At 40.7% G+C, this 13,730-nt stretch overlaps 1 protein-coding gene across 6 annotated transcripts in view; it reads right to left on the minus strand.

Moving 5' to 3' along the window:
- LOC126212802 (poly [ADP-ribose] polymerase tankyrase-1-like) overlaps positions 1-13,730 on the minus strand; it is a 325,028-nt gene that overhangs the window by 2,027 nt on the left and 309,271 nt on the right. The gene's annotated exons all lie outside the window — the stretch shown is intronic.

The raw sequence follows: 13,730 nt of genomic DNA on the forward strand, positions 1-13,730 counted from the left end.
AGCATTAACATGACTCACAGTAGTCGGAAAGCGTAGAGACTGCTCAAAATTAGATGGTATACCTGCAGGTACACCAGGCTTTGCTGGCGGTACAGCAAACCAAATAGCCTCCCAACTGCTGAAAAACGGTAAAGCGAAACACAGACTGAAGAAAGGGCAAACGAGTAGACTAAATGCTGTCCAAGAAGAAAATAATGATACACTCGATCATACATTTACAATATCAGAACTGAAAGAAGCAATCAAAAGTTTGGTAAGGCAGCAGGCCTAGATGATATTGAAAATGAACAGATGATACGTCTTGGTGTTCGCTCTAAATTGTGGATGTTGGAGTTTATGAACTGCTGTTGGCCATCTGGACGAATTCCTGAAATCTAGAGACAGGCAAAAATAACTGCAAATCTTAAGCCTGATAAGGACCCAGAAGATCCTAAGAGTTATCGGCCAATCTCTCTGTTGTGCACAACACACAAACTGTTTGATACTAAGCAGATTCAAAGAGCTTACTGAGGGTACCCTAATAAAAGAGCAAGCAGGATTTCGGCCTGGCAAATCTTGTACCAGTCAAGCTCTCAGCCTAACCCACTGTATTGGAGATGGGTTTGAGAAAAGACTTACTACAGGGATGGTGTTTATAGATTTTATGGAAGCATATGATACCATCAACTTCAGAAATCTAATTGAAAAAGTGGAAAAAAAAGCCCTCAATTGACTGCTGTACTCAAATCACTTCTATTTAACAGAAGGTATTTTGTTAAGTTCCAAGGTAATAAGAGCAGATGGAGACTACAAAAAGATGGCTTTCCCCAGGGCAGTGTACTTGCCCCCATGTTATTCAATATTTATACAAATGACCAGCCTATTAGTCCCTGGTCAAGATCTTTCATTTATGCTGATGATAGGGCAATAGCAGCTCAGGCATAAAACTACAAGGATATTGAGAAAATACTAGCTGAGAACCTGGAAAATCTCACCAACTATTACAATGAAAATCAGTTGAAACCCAATCCAAGTAGGACCCAGACTTGGCTATTCCACCTTAACAACAGAGATGCGAAACAAGAACTGAATGTTTGGTGGAATGGCACAAGATTAACACACTGCCCTCTCCCAGTGTACTTGGGAGGTACTCTTGATAGGACACTGTCATTCAAGTGGCACATTGAGAAGAGCAGAGCAGAAATCCAATCGCAGAATAACTTACTTGGCAAACTAACAACATCCAAATGTCGACCTAATCCAAAAGTTTTACGCACCACTGCAATGGCACTCTGTTACTCTGCTGCTGAGTTTGCAAGCTAGACACTGTCCTGAACCAGATGTGTAGACATATTACTGGATGTCTTAAGCCAACAAGAGTAGAACACCTATACTGCTGGTTAGGAATTGCTCTGCCAAATGTCCGATGTTCAATACAGATCAGAACTGAACGAACAAAACAGGTTCAAAATCAATGTCATCTGCTTTATGGGTACCAAATGGTACCAAAACGCCTTACGTCAAGAAGTAGTTTTCTCCACTCAACCGAACCGCTCACAGGTTCACCAAAAACTTCTAGAAAAAGACTGTGGCAGGAACAACAAGAATATGCACACGATTCTGAGGAAGTGCTGCCATCAGATGCGGAACTTGTGTGGGAGAGATGGAAAACCCTGAACAGGCTATGTTCAGGAATGGACAGATGTAACAGAAATCTGCACAAGTGGGGAATTAGTGAAAGTGCTTTGTGTCCGTGTGGGAACATCCAGACGATGAACCACCTGGTTCAGTGTCCATTACTAAACCACCCGAGAGCGTGCACGGCCCAAGACCTGATGGCGTGCAGCAAAGTAGCGAGGGCATATGTGGACTTCTGGAACAATGACATGTGAAACAAAGACTGTATAAAATTTTATTATACTGTATATAGTTTTCCATGAATTTTATTTTATAAATTAGCATTGTCATACTGTAAATTTTATACAGGACAAATTATTCTATAACGTGTGGATTTATTGTAAATTGTTTGTAGTACGCATACGAAATATATGTAGTAGTGAGATGGGTTGCATCACACAAGCATCCACCAACAAGTCCATAAGACTTGAGAGCAGTGATGCAGGAGGAATGGAGTTATTGCCTCCACATGAGATTGATGACATCATTCACAGCTTGCCCTGTCGATGTCAGGGTTGTATGAGCCAGAGGTGGTCACGGCCCATGCTGAGCACATTATCCAGTTGTTGGATTGTGTTGCAAATCTGTTAAGTTGGAAAAAAACGAAGAACATTTTTTTCTACCTTTATGCATATTATAGTTGTTTATGTTCTTTGTTCTTAACATTTTTTCCTACTTCACTATCACCTGTTTGTACTATTTTATGGCAAAATAAACGCAACCTCGCAAAATTTCTGTTTGTTGCTTTAATTTTGGACACCAGTGTACATCGAACTTCATGCGCTTTTCATACCATTCAAATTACTAGGCAATCTGGATCTTGGCTGCGTGAACACAGTCCAGAGACAGCTTTGATGCAGCTCTCCATGCTACTCTACCGGGTGCAAGCTTATTGATCTCCAAGTAACTACTGCAACCTAGATCCTTCTTAATCTGTTTTCTGTATTCATTTCTTGGTCTCTGATTAAGATTTTTAGCCTCCACACTGCCCTCCAGTACTAAATTTGTTATCCCTTGATGCCTCAGAACATGTCCTAGCAACCAATCCCTGCTTCAAGTTGTGTCACAAATTCCTCCTCTCCCCAATTCTGTTCAGTACCTTCTCATCAGTTATATTATATACCCACCTAATCCACTGCATTCTTCGGTAGCACCACATTTCGAAAGCTTCTATTCTCATCTTGTGTAGACTGTTTATCGTCCAAGTTTCACTTCCATTCATAGCTACACGTCATACAAATACTTTCAGAAACGACTTCCTGACACTTAAATCTATACTCGCCGTTACCAGATTTCTCTTCTTCAGAAACTCTTTCCTTGCGATTGCCAGTCTACAGTTTGTATCATATCTGTTTCGACCATCATCAGTTATTTTGCTCCCCATATAGCAAAACTCATTTACTACTTTAAGCGTTTCATTTCGTAATCTAATTCCCTCAGCATCACCTAATTTAACTTGGAGATATTCCATTATCCTCGTTTCGCTTTTGTTGATGTTCATCTTATATCCTCTTTTCAAGACACTGTCCATTCTGTTCAACTGCTCTTGTAGGTCATTTTCCGTCCCTGACAGAATTACAATGTCATCAGCAAACGTCAATCTTTTTATTTCTTTTAAATCCTACTCCAAATATTTCTTTAGTTTCCTGTACCACTTGCTCAATATACAGGTTGAATAACATTGGGGACAAGCTACACAATAGGATCAAAACTATCTAAGCACCTCTATCTAATGTGTGACTGACCAACAAATCTGATTAATGGACGATCCGCCAGTATAAAAGGTTGCAGAGACACATGTGTTGTCAGCAGAGAACCAGAAATAGCAGAATGGGTCCATCAGGGAGGTTCAGTAATTTCGAATGTGGGCCTGAGTAACAAATGTACCAGTAATATTTCGACCCTTACACAGTAGCCCTTGTGAAGTTGGAATGCAAACGAACAACTATAGCAAAAGGTAGAAGAGGTGGATCCATGTACCGACCAATAGGTACCATGGAGCTTTATGGAGGGTCGTTGTAAAAAATCGCATGAAGCACTGCAGCCAGCACAACGACTGTGCACAGGGAGGTAAAAAGAAGGGGGTAAAATGGTCGAGTAGCCCCTCCCCCCCCAATGAGCCACACATATCTGCAGTCAGTGCTAAGCAACATTTACGTTGGTGTAAAGTGTGACGCCTCTGGACGATGGATGAGTGGAAACGAATGGTCCAGACGGATGAACCACCTGTGGCAGCCCGATGGAAGGTTCTGTCTTTGGTTGATGACTATTACCTGCCATTTTGTGTAATGCCAAAAGTGAAGGAGTGAGAAGATGGCGTTACATTATGGGGTATATCCATGGCTATGTTATTATTTCCCTATTGAGCTTGAGAGAACACTAAATTCGACAGTATATGAATCACGTTTTCCAGCTTAATGTACTGCATACAATACAGTATCATTGTGTGTATTAGCAAGACAGTGCTCCTTGTAATAAACCATTATCTGTCACGTGAGAGTTTGTGGACAACAACATTCCATGAATGTACTATTCTGCCATGAATTCCGAGCTGAATCCAATGTAACTGCTTTGGGATGAGTAGAAGCTGACTTCGCTGCCGATTGAAGAGTCCAACGTTGAGGAAGGATGGGTTCTAATTTTTCCACTGAAGTTCAGACCCATTACTGAAAGTTTCCTCTGCAGAGTCAAAGCCTTCATAGAGATGAACTTTGACACATCCCTTATTAATGGTCACTAATGAGTGTCCAGAAACTGTCAACGTAACTGAATGTCTACTGAGAAACGGGCCATGTTATTTGCAAGTGACAGCAACACGTACATTTTGATGTTACAAACTGTGTGTTGCAGGCTCAGGAATAACATGTAAAACTTTCTTTGTGAACTAAAGACAATTAAGTACAAATAAATTCTATTAATCTGTCAAATGAAATTGTTTTAGCCAGTAGTTATCTAATTGGTTTCATGTGGCCTGCCATGATTTGCTCTCTTGCACCAACCTTCATCTCAAAATAGCAGTTACACACTACATGCTCAATTAACTGCTGGATGTAGGCCAATCTGTCTTTCTCTTCAGTTTTTACATCCCCTTCATCTTGTCAGTCTTTCCCCATGTCACTAATTCTGCAAAGTATCCCCTCATTCCATATCCAACATGTCCACCTGATTTTCAACACTTTTCTCTAGCACCACATCTCAGACGCTCGTAGTCTCCTCAGTCACGTTGTTTTTTGCCACTGTAACATACAAAGTATCATACAAAGTAGTTCTCTAAACATAGATTCTCATAAATTTCTTCCTCAAATTATGACCTCTGTTTCATAGTAGTAGATTTATGTTGACTAGTTGTACCAATTTTGCCTTTGCTAGTATGCTTTTTATGTCCTTCTTGTTTTGTATATCATGGGTTATTTTGCTTCTAGAATTCCTTGATATCGTCTACATCATGACCACCAATTTAAATGTAAAAAATTCCAATATCTGCTACTTCTCATTAGAAATTTATTTCTGTGGTTCATTCTCAATTAATATTCCTTACTCATCGGACTCTCCATTCAATTCAACAGATCCCGTAATTCTTCACTTTCTCTGATAACAGCAATGCCATCAACAAATTTTTTCTTTGGCATCCTTTCACTGTTAATCTGAATCCCACACTTCAACCTTTATATTTCCATCATAGCTTCTTCGATGAACAGATTGAATGGTAGGGGAAACGACTGCACCCTGTCTTACACACTTTTAATCTGAGCACTTTCTTCTTTATTTTCCCGTATTCTACCCTCTTGGTTCTTGTACATATTGTAACCTACCTGTCTTTCCCTGTAACTTACTTATATTTATGTAAGACTCTCGAAGATCCTGCAGAATTTTATATTGTCTAATGCTTTTTCTAGGTAAAAAAAACTTTTGACTGTAATTTGACTTTTCGTCAGACTTGCTTCCATTATCAAGTACAACTTTCGAACTGCCTCTCTGGCGCCTTTACCTCTCCTAAAGCCAAACTGACCGTCATCTGACAGTTTCTCAATTTTCTGTTCCATTCTTATTTATATCATACTCATCAGCAACTCGGATGTATGAGTTCCAAAGACGATTGTGCTGTTGTTTTCACAATTATCTGCCCTTGTTACCTCTGGAAATATGTGGATGATTTTTTTCTGAAAGTGTGACGGTACATTGCCAGTCTCATTGATTCTACACTCTAACTTGGATAGTCGTTGGCTGCCACTTTCCCCTATTTACTCAGTAGTCATGATTAAATTTTATGTATCCTTTTAGCTTTATTTGTTATCAAATCGACCAGAGTTCTTTTAAATATTTCGTCTAACAGTACATCCTCTATATCTTCCACGCCAACACAGATTGCTTCCTCTTCCATGTCATCAGAAAAGTTCCTCCTTCATAGAGGCTGTCAATGTAATCTTTCCATTCATCTGCTCTCTCTTCTGACGTTGGGAATGGAATTCCCATGGTAATTATTGTTTCGACTTTTCTATATTCTGTGTCAGTCCTTCCTACGACTGTTTGTTTAAAGTTTTGTCTTACGTTTTCTGCAGTTATTTAGCCTTGGATACCTAGAACATGGTACTTATGTCATTCCTAAATGACTTACATCGAGGTGACAAGTTGTGCAAAAGTGATGTGCACATACGAAGATAGCGGTAGTATCGTGTACACAAGGTATGGAAGGGCAGTGCATTGGCGGAGCTATCGTATGTAATCAGGTGATTCATGTGAAAGGTTTCCGACGTGATTGTGGCCATATGTCCACACAGTGAGAATTAACAGTTTTTTCGCACCGAAAGGTAGTTGAAGCTAGACGCATGAGACCTTACATTTCGGAAATCGTTAGGGAATTCAGTATTCCAAGATCCACAGTGTCAAGAGTGTGCCGAGAATACAAAATTTCAGGCATTACCTGTCACCACGGTCAATGCTGTGGCTGAGAGCCTTCAGATAACGACCTAAAGCAGCGGCTTGTACATAGGTTGGTCAGTGCAACAGACAAGCAACACTGTGTCAAATAACCGCAGAAATCAATGTAGAATGTACTACCAGCGTATCTGTTCGGAAGTGCGGCAAAATTTGGCGTCAGTGGGCTGCGGCAAAAGATGACCAATGCAAGTGCATTTACTAACAGTATGTTATCACCTGCAAGTCCTGGTCTCATGACCATATTTGTTGAATCCTACATGAGTGAAAAAGCGTGGCTTGGTGAGGTAAGTCTCGGATTGAGTTGGTGAGAGCTGATGGTAGTGTTAGAGTGTGGCGTTGAGCGCACGAAGCTACAGACCCTAGTTGCCAATAAGGCACTGTGGAAAATGGTGTTGGCTCCATAACGGCGTGGGCTTTGTTAACATGGAATGGGCAGGGTCCTCTGGTACAACTGAGCCTATCATTGTATGCAGACGGTTGTGTTTAGCTACTTGGAGACCATTTTCAGCCATTTGTGGACTTCATGCTCTCAAATAACGATATCATGTAAGTGGGCCAAAACTGTTCACGACTCGTCTGGGGATGATTTGGCCACCTGGATCGTTCAATATGAATTCCATCGAACATTTATAGGACATAATCGACAGGTCAGTTCCTCCAGAAAATCCTGGACCAGCAACACTTTAGCAGTTGTGGGTGGCAATAGGGGCAGCATGGCATATTATTTGTACAGGGGACTTCCAACAACTTCTTGGTTCGCCGCCACGTCGAGTTGTTGCAGTAAGCCGGGCACAAGGAGGTCTGACATGATATTAGGAGGTATCCCACGACTGTTGCCACCGTAGTGAATGTAGCTGTCTTCCTGTCTTTTGTCTGAGTATTTTTATGCTTTCTTCTTTCATCGATCAGTTGTGTTTTATTTTCTTACTGAATATTTCTTCGAAGTTAGCTTCCCTTTATCTGTGTTCGTCTGTCCACCGTCTGTGATTTTACTTTCTAGAGATGTCCTCTCCTCTTCAACTGAACAGCCCACTGTGATATTCCTTATCGCAATATCCACATCGTTGGTAAACTTTAAGTTTCATTTCTCAGTACTGCAGTATGCTACATCCTTCTACACTGATTCTTCTGGTCGGCTCTCTTAAACCTCACTCTGCTCTTCATAATTATTAAATCTATGTTTACATCTGGGAACGCCTTACATTCCAATATCTGATTTCGGAATCTCTGTCTGACTATGACGTAATCCAGCTGGAATCTTCCAGTGTCTCTGGGTCATTTCCTAGTTTCTTTTTTCCTCACATGATTGCTGAACAGAGTATTCGTTATTACCATCTCAATTTGATTGCAGAAATCAATTAGACTTTCACCTGTCTCATCCCTATGCCAAGCCTGTATACCCCATGACCCTTTCTTCTTTTCTTTCCAGTGCAACTGCATTTCAGTTCCATATTTCCTCTCTTTTCTCCTTTTGCTTGTGTCGTTGCCATGTGTATCTGACTATCGTTGTCGGCGTTCGTTTGATTTCGAATCTGGTGAGAAAAACTCTGGCATAGAGCTGTTCCCAGTAGCCCACTCTCTCTCTCCTAATTCTTATACATAACGATTCCTACTCCCGTTACACCATTTTCTGTTGCTGTTGATATTACCCTAATGTGTCTTATGACAAATCCTTAGCCTTCTTCTGTTTCACATCAATGACCCCCACCGTATCTAGACTGGGGCCTTTGCACCTCCGTATTTAGACTCCCTAGCTTTCCAATTACGATCAAACCTCTGAATTCAAAGCTCCAAGTCGTAGAAGGTTATCCCTTTGTAAATTATTCCGTCTCGTTTTCATGGTCACTTCGACATTGGTAGTCCACTCCCAGAGATCCAAAAGGGTAACTTGTGCGGAATCTTTTCTCAATGCAGATTGCTTCAAGACAGTTTCCCTGTTAACGACGTATGTCCTATGGATACACGTTATGTGGTTTTAATTTATTCGATTCCATTGCCTTCTGCATCCTCGCGTCATTGATCATTACTGACTCTTCTCCCTTTTAAGGTCAGTTTCCCACCCCAAGGGCAAGGGAATGCCCTGAAGCTCTGTCGTTCCTCCACCCTATTTGACAAAGCCTTTGTCAGGAAAATGGCGACTTCTTATGCTGGACGTCTTCTGCTGACACTGCTGCTAATTTTTGTTCAGAGGTTAAGCAGTGCCTGTGTTGAAAACTGGGACACTAAAAATTTTGATCACTAGTCAATGACGCACTCCTAAGCCATTGGTATATAAAAGCAAACACTGTCCCAACGTTAATTAGAGTATCGTATAAAAATGTGAAGTAGGTCGTTCAAGAACTTTTTGAGATTTTGGTATCATTGTTAACAACGTCTTTTACTTTCGAAATAGTACATACAATGAAGGATTGCAGCACCAAGAAGAAGCAGTGCGACATAAACGAAAGTTGGTAGGCGTGTTTCTACATCTGAATGATGATGAATTTTCGCGGCAGTCACGTCGCTTAAGAGTGGCGCTAGTAGCACCACTGTGAGGAAGCAAATGAAGCCTGCTTTAATTATACGCTGTAATGGGCTCGAGCGTTAGTTACATTTTGAGATTGGACGCAGTGAGTTGATGTAGGGCAAAAATGTCTTTGAGAGGACAAAGACGCATTTATCAACAACTCATAGGGATTAAACGAAGTCTGTAATGGGGCTACGAGATGCTGGTTGTTCCTTCCGTGATGCAGAAATATTTCACAGTAATGTAGCCACAATACATACCTGCTGGCAGCGGTGATTACAAGAATATTCGGTAGCAAGAAGTCTGGGTTCCATACGGCCACGTGGAACTACTGAGAGGGAATACCATCGTGTTCTGCGTATTACTCTGGCGCATTGTAATACATCTCCAGCAGCAGTTTGAGCAGCAGGTGTCACCAAGTAACACAATGAAGTATTACAAATCGGTTACTTTAAAGACAGCTCCGAACCAGATGCTCTGTAGCATGCGTTTCACTGATCCCAAACCACCAGCCTCGCTGCCGGTATTGGTCATGTTTTGATTAGGCCAGTTGGGGGCCTACAACCAGCCTTTCTGTGTGTTAACACACTGGAGTTATGGTCTGTGGTGCGATTTCGTATGACAGCAGGAAGATTCTCATGGTTATCCCACACACCCTGTCTGTTTCAATCTGGTGATTCGACCCGTTCTGCTGCCATTAACGAACAGCATTCCAGGGGGAGTTTTTCAACAGGATAACGCTCGCTCTCTTACCGCTCTTGTAACCCAACATCCTCTATAGAGTATTGACAAGTCTCTTGGCATTCTCAATCATCAGGTCTGTTTCCAGTCGAGCGGATATGGGACATCATCATACAGTACCTCCAGCATCATTCACCAACAGCATTAACCGTCCCTGTACTGACCAACCAGCTGCCTCAGGCATCGAACTCCATTTCAAATACTGATATCTGATACTTGATCAACACAATCCATACATGTTTGCATGCCAGCATTCGACCTTTTTGCAGTACACCAGCATTTCACGTTTCCAGTGGCTTATCTCGCACTTATATTAACTTGCGATCCTGCAATGTTAATCAGTTAAATATGTTACCCTGGCAAATGTATTCCCGACGTTTCACTGTTCTATTTTAACAAGTTTTTTGTTTTGTGATTCTTTTAAATCCGTGTGTTTATGACTGTAAACTATTTTTGTTTAAAGCTGTTCTCGCCTTTAGTCTTCCAAAGCCTATATTTATGTAGGACCTCTAACTAGTCACCACGGCCGTTTGATGCCGAAGAAAAAAGGAAGCCTTGGCTCTCTTTGCCCTGTACATTGCTATTCACATTACTACCATGTTACGCACGATCTGCTCTCCAGGCTGGTTTTCTCAACTCCATTATCGAGTATTGTCTTAATATGTTTCATTTCCTGCTCTTAATAGTTTATTTCCTCATGCTGATGTTTCTCTGTCGCTTTTTAGCCAGCTTTCTCCTCTTTTTATATTAGTCTTTTTATGCAGAAACATTTTTCAATTTCCATGTCTTGTCTCTTATTCAACAACAATAATTTATTTTAAAATTTTTTTTCAGCTCCTTTTCTACTGAGATTCTGCTAATTTTATATCTATTACGTGTAACATAATTTACAGACTTTGCCTGAGATCATATACATTAATTATTTTTGATTATGCTGCATCATCTTACATTTATGAGTTTCTGTTTTATCTACAAAGTATTCTTCGTTGTGATCTCTATCTTTAGTCTTTCCTATTAGACTTACTTCTCGTTGGTTGTCTTCTTATGTCAAATGGCTGATGCTATTTGTATACGACAAATTGGGTAAATACTTGTCAGGCTCTCTTACTTATAAAATTTCAGCGTACATTCTCTGTATCTTTCTATACTATCAGACCCATGGATGAACTTTTGTTGACTGCCTGTGTGCATAAAGCTTTTAGATTGGGAAAAGTATTCTGAGAAGTATTTGCTCAATTTGTGGACCACTCGAGTAAATGATTTGGCCACCTGGATCATCAGACATCGTACATCTGTGGCTGACCATAATAGGTAATTAAAGTCCAAAATCCTTGAATCACTGGGAGAGAATAAGTTTTCATAAGTCCACTAAACATTACTGATCCCATTGTCATTGTTAAAACACCTGGTAGGGTTCCTTGTTTTCTCTTGAATAGGTACAGACTCCTCTATTGCCCAATAACTTGTTGGATTCTGCTCTGATTAATTGTAAAGGCACATTGAATACTCTGAATTGCCACTTTTGGGCCTGTTGAATTCAGGCATCAACTGAACTGTGTCTTGCAACAATATCAGTTCACTATCAGATAGGGTTATTATTTCACAAAGCGACAATAAAACATCGGTGACTACCACTATAGATCAATGATTTCAAAGAAGAAAAGTGAAGTGCTGACGAATTTACGCTGAAACTGGTCTGCGATGAATAAAAAGAAAAACTTTTGTCACTTCGCCTGTAAAACTCCCTGAGCTACAGAAGATTTTACAGCTGTCGATAAATGGCTACTGTGTCCATCTCCACTCAACCATGCCCACACAATAGGATTGACCTCATATTTATTGATCCAAAATGGCCGCCTTTATCACTTGGACACCGACAGGTCCGACTTCCACTTTCGTAGAAGCTCATGTTGCCACGAATGATTTCCAAAAACTGCCAATAGACGTTGTCACATACGTCTCTCGTAGTAGGATAAGCCACGGATCTCAGCTCATTTAACTCCCCCAGCTACGGTGTTACCACACACCCTGTGAGAGAATTTCTCATCATACCATTCGGAGAATAATCGTGGAAATGCAAGTGAAGAGTTCTTCCCTACATAGATAATTCATAAGATAGGAAATCATCTACGTCTACGTCTACGTCTACGTGATTACTCTGCTATTCACAATAAAGCACCTGGCGGAGGGTTCAATGAACCACCATCAAGCTGTGTCTCTACCGTTCCGCTCTTAAATGGCGCGCGGGAACAATGAGCACTTTTCTGTGCGAGTCTTATTTTATCGTGATGATCATTTCTCCCTATGTAGGTGGGTGCCATCAGAATGTTTTCGCAATCGGAGGAAGGAAACTGGTAGTTGAATTTAATGATAAGATCCCGTCGCAATGAAAAACGCGTCTGTTTTAATGATTGCCAATCAAATTCACGTATCATGTCCGTGGCGCTATCTCCACTACTTCGCGGTAATAAAAAATGAGCTGCGCTTCTTTAAACTTTTTCGATGTCATCCGTCAGTCCCACCTGATACGGATCCCATATTGCACAGCAATACTCCAGAATAGGATGGACAAGAGTGGTGTAAGCAGCCTCTTTAGCAGACATGTTCCACCTTTTAAGTGTTCTGCCAATGATTCGCAGTCTTTCGTTTGCTCTACCCACAACAATATCTACGTGATCGGTCCAGTGTAGGTCATTTGTAATTGTAATCCCTAAGTATTTAATTGAATTTACAGCCTTCAGGCTTGTGACACTTATCGCGTAATCGAAATTTTGTGGATTTCTTTTAGTACTCGTGTGAATAACTTCATACTTTTCTTTGTTCAGGGTCAACTGCCAGTAATATAGACCAGGAACGAGAGAGTGTCTGTAACAACTCCTTGGGGAACGCCGGATATTACATCTGTTTTACTCGATGTCTTTATGACAGTAAATCACGAATCCAGTCGCGCAACTGAGGCAATATTCAATAGGCACGCAGTTTGAGTAGGAGACGCTTTTGAGGAAATGTGTCGAAAGCCTTCTGTAAATCTAAAAATATGGAATCAATTTGACATCCCCTGTCGATAGGACTCATTACTTCACAAGTATAAAGACCTACTTATGTTCCACAGGAACGATATTTTTTAAGCCCTTGATGATAATGTGTCAATAAATCGTTTTCTTCGAGGTATTTCATAATGTTCAGACACAGCATATGTTCCAAAACCCTACTGTAAATCGACGTTAGTGATATGAGCCAGTAATTCAGCGGATTACTCGTATTTCCCTTTTTGGGTATTGGTGTGACAAGAACAATTTTCCAGTCTTTAGGTGCGGATCTTTCTGTGAGCGAGCTGATGTATGTAATTGCTAAATATCGAACTTTTGTGACAGCATATTCTGATAGGAACCTGACAGATATACAATCTGGATCGGAGGCCCTGCCTTTATTAAGTGATTTAAGCTACTCCGCTACGAGGATATCTGCTTCTATGTTTCTCACTTAGAAGTTATTATTGATAGGAATTCAGGAATATTTATTTCTTCTTATTTGGTCAAGGCGTTTCGGAAAACTATGTATAATAACTCTGCTTTAGTGGCACTGTCACCAGTGACTTCACCATTGTTATCACACAGTGAAGGTTATTGACTGCTTCTTTCCACTAGTGTGCTTAATGTATTACCACAATATCTTAGGGCTTTCTGCGAGGTTACTAGGCAGAGATTTCGCTGAAAACTGAAATTGCTCCCAACACACCAGCACAGTCGTTATTTTTGGGGAAATATTTAGTGTTATCTTACACAAGTCAGCTGTGTTAGGAGCTGAAAACGAGTCATGCAACAAACCTGTAGAAGGGTGTATAGATCCCCTTATATGCTTGCCTCGTCGAACGTCACAATTAATGAAA

The sequence above is a fragment of the Schistocerca nitens genome, chromosome 11 (genome assembly GCF_023898315.1).
Source record: "Schistocerca nitens isolate TAMUIC-IGC-003100 chromosome 11, iqSchNite1.1, whole genome shotgun sequence".
NCBI classification, from domain to species: domain Eukaryota; kingdom Metazoa; phylum Arthropoda; class Insecta; order Orthoptera; family Acrididae; genus Schistocerca; species Schistocerca nitens.